We start from the raw sequence: 7,832 nt of genomic DNA on the forward strand, positions 1-7,832 counted from the left end.
GGACGCGGAGCTGCGGGCCCCGCTGGTGCAGACGCAGGAGGGCAGCGGGCTTCTGAATCGCATCAAGGCGGAGCTCCGGGCGGGCGGCCGTGTTCTTAGCGCTAGAGGAGCCAGAAAAAAGCGGAGAACAAAACTCCTTTAGTTTACGAGAGCCCGGAAAAGTTTTTAAATACGAAAGATGGCCGGCTGGTGGCAGAGTTTCTCCAGTTCTTTCATCTGGACTTCGCCTCGGCCGTTTTCCAGCCGAAGCTAGCACCTTCCAAGGTCTGGAAGGCCGAGAGCATGCAGCCCGGGACGTGGGCGTCATTGACGCGGAGGCGCTGCGGGCGGGCGGCGCTGTGGGCAGGGGCGGAGAGACTGGGTCTGGCTGATGCGCCTTCTCCCCCGCCGTCGCCAGGAGGAAAGCGGCGCGCAGGGCCCGGTAAGAAGCCGGCGGTGGTGCAGGTCAGAGCGATAGGAGCATCTCCTCGTCAGGTCAGGACCGAAGGGCGAGAGCGGTCTTCACTTACTGGCCCATGAGACAAAAAAGGGATCTCTCTTAAGCCACCAAAGTCTCAATGTCAAAGACAAGGCGGGCCTTTGTGCACATGAAGGTGACCTGGACGGAGATTCTTTCGTTGACGATCCCATTCCTAAACCCGAAAACACTTAGGGTTGGAGAAGCGACCCTGGGAAGCCAGGAGGGAGCCTCGCCTCGCTCGCCGGCGCCCCATCCTTGAAGGGTGGACTCGGCGCCCTCCCGGGAGCCCCCACCTTGAAAGCCTCGGGGGAAGGCAGAAGGGGAGACGCGGTTCTGAAGGTGGTGACCGATCAAGTGGCATCCCTTGGATTCGGGGCCAGAGAAGACGATGACTAAGGTGGATGACTCCAGCAGCACCGGTCATGGCTCAGAGGGAAGCGAGCTGAGCATCGGCCGGGAGAAGGAGGAGGACCTGTCAGCGGGGCTGGACGAGGCCCCCGCCAGCGACGGGCTGGACGACCTGACGCGGGACCTGACCGTGTCCCAGCTCCGCGCCGGCGCCTTCTCCCGAGGGAGGAGCCTGGTCACGGCCGAGGACACACGGAGCCTCCCAGGCCGCCCTGGCCCGAGTCTGCTCTGCCGGCGCCTTGTGTTTCAGAACGACTGCAGAGATTTTTAAAAATTACTCTTCATTACACGAAACAGAACCATCCCTCGGAGCCCACGCGCGGGAGATTTCCGTCTCCATCTGGTCACCTGCCCGTTTCCCTCAGAAATGACTTCCGCTCCGGTGCCTGGCCGGAGCGCACCGCGTTCCAGCAAAGCAAAGGCGTCGGTGGCGCCGCAGGCCCCGGGCCCGCGGACACGTGCGGCCTCGGTCTTCTATGTCCCCCGTGGTTGGTGCCGGCGGGGCTGCCATCGTGGCAGAAGGATCGACCGCCAGAGCCCAGCCCTGGGTGAGATGCTGCCTTCCGTCCGGAGGTGCTGCTAGCGCCGTTCCCCCTAAAGAGCGGGGGTGGAGGGCTTCGTGGGTGCGGTTGTCCTGGTGGTGACCACGCGAGAAGCCATCCTCGCAGGCCCTCTGAGAGCTCAGTGATCCTCGTCTTGTGACCCCGTCTTGAAACTAAATTCCCAGGCACATCTGGACCCGCGGTGGTGCTTGTCCGGGCCTGGGCCTGACTGTTGGGTCCAGACGGGATGGAGCAGGAGTGACGGCTCAGACGTGTTCCGGAGCAGCTTCCTGCCGCCGTGTCACTGTCCGCTGGGTGTCACAGGGGTCACGGAGGCCCATGGGACCGACCGTGGCTCCTTTCCTATAATTGTAAGTGAGGCTGTGATTGCATGGTCAGTTTTGTACTTTTTTATTTCAGTTAAATGATGGCTTTTATTAAAAGTCACCTTTATCAGTAAAAAAAAAAAAAAAAAAAAAGATAAAATACAGAGGAAGGGGATGTGGAGTACTATTTTATTTTAACTTATTATGGAAAACTTCAAACACAAATAGAACAGGACAATGAAGTCCATGCATCCTACACCCCAGCTTCAAACGCCATCAATTCACAGCTAATCCTGCTTTATCCACAACCCCACTCACTTCTCTAGAGCACATCTGGAGGTGCTACTTTAGAAAAAAAAAAAAACAGAACAGGGAACGCCTCTCCGGTTGACTTCTGTGCCAAGATATGAATGGTTAACACCAGCAGCCATGTGAAGATCAGAGGGAGAGCATTTTTAGGCAAAGGGAACAGCAAGGGCAAGGACCTGAGATGACAAAGATTGGAGTGTTTCATGGGAACTGAAATTAGGATAAAGAGAGAGGTAGGTGAGGTCAGAGGTAAACAGGACCAGGCCGTGATAAAGTTTGGATTTTTTCTAAGCACAATGGGATTTGAGTCACTTCCAGGAAGCCTGGACTCCTACAATACCTTCAGCATAAAGTCTGAACTCAGCATCACTTTTAGGAGCCTTTCCCCTCTCTGATTCTGGGTTCCAGGCCTACTATCTGCTTTCACTTGCCTTTACCATAAACTCTTTCTTCCCTCTGCCAGCATGACTTCCATTCCAGCTCTCACTTTCTTATTTTACATTTGCCAGATTACTAGTGAGATCCAACAGTTTATGATTATTAACTATCACTAATTGATCTTCTGTGGATTATGTGTCTTTATCTTTGTCCAATTAAAATTAAATTTTCTTTTTAATGAATTTATTTGGGTGACACTGGTTAGTAAACTTATGTAGGTTTCAAGTGTTGTATTGCCGTTCCAATCAGTGGGCTGTAGAATGGATGATATGAGAAGGTAGTTCTGAAAATGCTAGCTCAGTTTGTTCATTAGATTGCACATATGGGTGAAATCATATGGTAATTGTCTTTCGCTGACTGGCTTATTTCAGTTAGCATAGGATTCTCCAGGTCCATCCATGCTGTGATAAAGGGTAAAAATTATCTTAGTACGCTGTGTAGTATTTCATTGTGTAAATGTATCATAGACCTTTTATCCACCCTAAATCAAGTCTTCCATCACCATTTATCCACTCTATACTCCCTTCTACCTCCCCCACTACCATTTCCCTCTGGTAATCACCATGCTGTCATCTGTGTCTATGAGTGTTTTTCTTAATTCTTTCACTTTTAATTTCTAGTTAAATTAAACATCAGCTAAAATAATGAAATTTTCCAATTATCACCAGATCTTGCAACCTATCTCGAACTCATGTTCACAAAACACATGTTATATATATTGGCAACCCCAACAGCTGCATACTAACAACATATAAATACTTTCACAAATCTAATTCAAATAGCATATATTCTTTCAATAATTGTCAAAAAACTTCAAGTAATTTCATTCAATAATAATAGCTAATCTTTACTAAAATTATTCCTGAAGTAGGTGAACACATTTTATAAATGATCTCATTTCTCACAAACTTAATGATGAAGCAACTACTAAAATAGGCATTATGCAGATGAGAAAACTGTTGCCTACAGAGATTGAATAGCCTGTCAAATCAGAGGCATTCTAAATGGTGGCAGTAGCACTTAAAAATGTAACTGACTTATGACTCAGTATTTGCACTGTGGTTCTGGAATCCTCCCTCTTGACCACTTTCTTTCCAGATATTAAAATGTGCATGAGATCAGGTAAACCTGTTCATCTAAGAGAGAAAATACATTAGGATCAGACCTTATATAATTTAAACATTTAATTTCTTTTTTTTTTTGCCATTTTTAGATAGCATTACAGGCTCAATGTAAACAGATGTGTTTTGTGTATTCTTTTTTTTGCTTAAACAATAAACATCTATTTCTCAGAGTTCTGGAAGCTGGGAAGTTTAAGATCAAGGTGCTGGAAATGTTCTATAAATGATTAGTTCATAATTATTAAAAGGAATATAATATACACACATATATATGATTCATCTGTGTGTTATATTTTATAATTTAAAAAGGTTTTAAAGGAAGTTTTCATGCCTTATAATGACAATATTTCTATGTATTTTATATTTGTAAGTCTACAATAAATATTTTTTCTTATTTGAATTTTCTTACATATAGGGCAGCTTTTTAAGACGCTACCTATTGAACTTCCTCAAATTACTTTGTATTATTTTCTCTGATGATGCTGTGGATCTGTGACATGCCTAAAGCTTTAGCGATATTTGGTAAGTTACTCTCTTCAAACTGATGTTCTCTGTACATGTATGTTTTCAATCACATACAGACCATTCTCTTTTTTCTCATTAATTGTTTTCTCTAAAATTGTGTAAACAGAATATTAATGAAAAATAAGCCATGGTTCCTAGGGGACATGCATCAGTAAATTTTTGTGAGTCTCTGGTCACATTTTTTAACCCTTTTTTAAAATTAATGTTTATTCGCTAACATTTAGCTTATGGCCAAGAGCACTATAACTCATATGTGAAGGAAACTTGTCTAACACACATATGTTCTCTCTAAGGCACATCCCAGCATTTGATGCTTAGGGACAGAGTAATTCAGCACTACATATAGGGATCATTTAAAACAATAAAATCAGCAACAAAAGCAAATGAATTCAAAGAGAGTACACTGATAAGCCACATGTACACACACAGAACTTGTTTACATGTGAGAGAGAAATAGGAAGGCAGGACATTGCTTTCACCTCCTATGGGATTCAAACTTTTTTCCAACTCATTTTTATATACATACAAATAAATTATCTTAAAATTTCACAATGCTTATCTTCTATTCAAATAATTAGAATTGCCTTCCCATTTTTTACTTTATAACTTGAGTCAATCAGTTAACAAAATATAAAATTAGTGTTATAATCAGTACATTATAATATTACTAAAACAAAAGAATTATAAGATTAAATGTTTTCCAGAATATAAATGAAATAGGTTACCAGGGAGACACTTAGTGACTACTGACATTTTGTTATTTGATTCCAGCAACAGGATCACTGAAGGTTAAAGGAGCACATTTTGGAAATGAATAGGCTAATTTGAAAGCATTTACATTTAGTTGTTCTGATATATGCAATTGGTAGTGTGCATTGTCTCTGTTTTATAATATAACGTGTTGCTCTATTCATCATTTCAAAATAAAGTTTGACAAATTGGAGATGTAACATTAATCTATAAGTTAAGTAGTAACAGTGTCTTTTATTTTCTGTATTGCATTATTTGAAATAAGTCAGCAGGGTTATTAGGATAATTGGACAGGTCCAGAGTGGTGTAATTTGGAATGGCTATGTAAATAGGTAGAATGAATTGTCACTTAGCACATGTGATTTAAGGGTAATTGAGGTTCCTGAAAATATCCTCCAGAAGAGCCTTTCTCTACGTCCCTTCGATAGAGTCATTACTTTGATTTATCATAGTGTCAGTTAAAAATGTCCTCTAATAAAATGACTAACTGGGGAGGGTATTAGTCCAGTCTTCATTAGCTACCTTTAAAACTTCTTCAATATTAGTTTATCATACAGTATTAATTACTAGCTAACTGAAGAAAAGACTTATAAAAAAAGTCCTTCCCAGACGGTGTGACTCAGTGGTGAGCATCAAACTGTGAGCCAGGAGGTCACGGTTTGATCCCTGTCAGGGCACATGCCTGTATTGCAGGTTCGATCCCCAGTAGGGGGCATGTGGAAGGCAGCAGATCATTGAATCTGTCTTCTCATTGATCTTTCTATTTCTCTCTCCCTCTTTCTTCTCTGAAATAAAAAATATATATCTTAAAAAATTTTCAAGTTTTTTTTAAAGTCCTATTGGGCAAAGATGTTGAAGTCAGAGAGATCATTACTATATTGAAATGCATTTTATAGAGAAACTTTTAAATTAATAAGTGAATTTAAAAAAAAATTAACTATAATGTAAATATAAAAATTATATTATTTTATACAATAAACAAATTTAAAATTTTAAAATGTAGTTTCAAAGCATATAATACATCAAATACCTAGAAAAAAACTAAGAAGAAATGCATAAGACTACATAGAAAACTACAAAGTATTACTGGGAAAAAAAGCTTAACACAACTAAAAGAATGGAGGAATATACTAGCAAGCATGTCAAATAAATGAGACATGCAGCCTGCTGGCCATGAGTTTGACATGCTTGCACTACAATCTTAAATGGGAAGACACAATATTAAAATGTAAATTTCCCTCTAATTCATCTATTCCCTATTAGTTCAATCCATCCCCAATAACAGTCTCTGCAAAGGAGTGTGCATGTGGTTGTGTGTGTGTGTGTGTGTGCGCGTGCGCACGCGCGCGCAGTTTTAATCCTCTGTGTGTAAATTTGCAATATTCTAAAACTGATATGGAAATATATATGAAGAGAAAAGTTAGAGAACTCACATTATTATATATTGACACTTAATAAATCTGCACTAGTAAAGACTGAATTATTGCTGGAAGGAGACAAATAAAACATTGGAACATAACAGGTAATCCAGACATAAACTCACACATAATCATCTATTTAAGACAGAAATGCCTTGTGTCAGATTGGTACTAGACTTATTGGGTTGAACACTTAATAAGGGATATAAATGTCTAATTACTATCTATATATATATAAAACCTAATATGCAAATAGACTGAAAGGCGGAACAACTGAAAAACCAAACAACCGGTAGCTATGACGTGCACTGACCACTAGGGGGCACGCGTGGAATGTGGGCATTGGCAGCAGCCAGCAGATCACAGAAATGGTGGCTGTGGCAGGATGTGGAGCAGGTGAGTGGGGGTGCCAGACCTAGGCATCAGGGCAAGCCTCTGGTGGTTATTGAAAATTCTTTGCTCTTGTGCTCCTAGGTCCTGCCCAGTGCTCACACCTGCTCCAGGTGCCGGCTCTGCTCATACCTGCTGACCAGATATGTGCAAAAAAATGAAACTAGACCACCTTCTTGCACCATGTACAAGAATGAACTCAAAAATTGATTAAAGACTTAAATGTTAGACTCAAAATCATAAAAATCTTAGAAGAAAGCATAGGCAGTAAAATCTCCCACATTTCTCATAGCAATGTTTTTCCCTGGTATATCACCTTGGGCAAGGGAAATAAAATTAAAAAAATAAGCAAATGAGACTTCATCAAACTAAAATATTTGCACAGCAAAGGAAACCATCAACAAAATGAAAAGACAACCCATTGAATGGGAGTAAATATTTGTTGATTTTAAAAAAAGGATGTGTTAATGTCAAATAAGCAGAAAAAAAATGTGTTCAACATCACTTGCTGATAACGCAAATTAATACCAGAATGAGATCAATTTTTGTACTCAGCAGAATGGTAATTTTTTTAATATAATACTGCCAGGTCTTGGCAAAAATGTGGCATATCTAGAAATTTCATATGCTTGTGGTGGGGAAAAAAATTAGCCTCATTTATTTGGAAAAATCTGGTAGTTCTCACATATGCATCATCCATGACAAATCAATCCAGTAATTAGACTCAACTGAAATGTAGGAATGTGCATCAGGAAACATTATGAGAATTTTTATAGCAACTTTTTTGTAATAACCAAAAATGGAAACACTCCAGATGTCATTCAGAATTAGAATTGATTACTAATTATGGTATAAAGCGGTGTAATATGATGTTATTCAGCAATGAAAAATAAGTACTGCTACTCTCTAAAATATAGAATATCATGAACATAATATGGATCAAAAATAGCCAGATAAAAAGGGTATGTACTGTATAATTTCAGTTATATAAAGTTAAAAACAGATGTAACTAATGTATAATGATTGTAACTAGATTAATTACTTTTCTTGTTGATAATGGCTGGGAAGATGGCGAGGAAGTCGTCTTGGTCACTTGCTTATTTTATATTTTTGAGTTGTGGGTATGTGTGTTTATTCACTTAAAA

The 7,832-nt window shown here is 40.5% G+C and overlaps 1 pseudogene; it reads left to right on the top strand.

The window, feature by feature from the left end:
* The window catches only part of LOC102753822, a 3,306-nt pseudogene extending 2,167 nt beyond the window's left edge, over positions 1-1,139 (top strand).
* The last annotated feature ends 6,693 nt before the right edge of the window (positions 1,140-7,832 follow it).

The sequence above is a fragment of the Myotis davidii genome, unplaced genomic scaffold, assembly GCF_000327345.1.
Source record: "Myotis davidii unplaced genomic scaffold, ASM32734v1 scaffold1372, whole genome shotgun sequence".
Lineage (NCBI taxonomy): Eukaryota > Metazoa > Chordata > Mammalia > Chiroptera > Vespertilionidae > Myotis > Myotis davidii.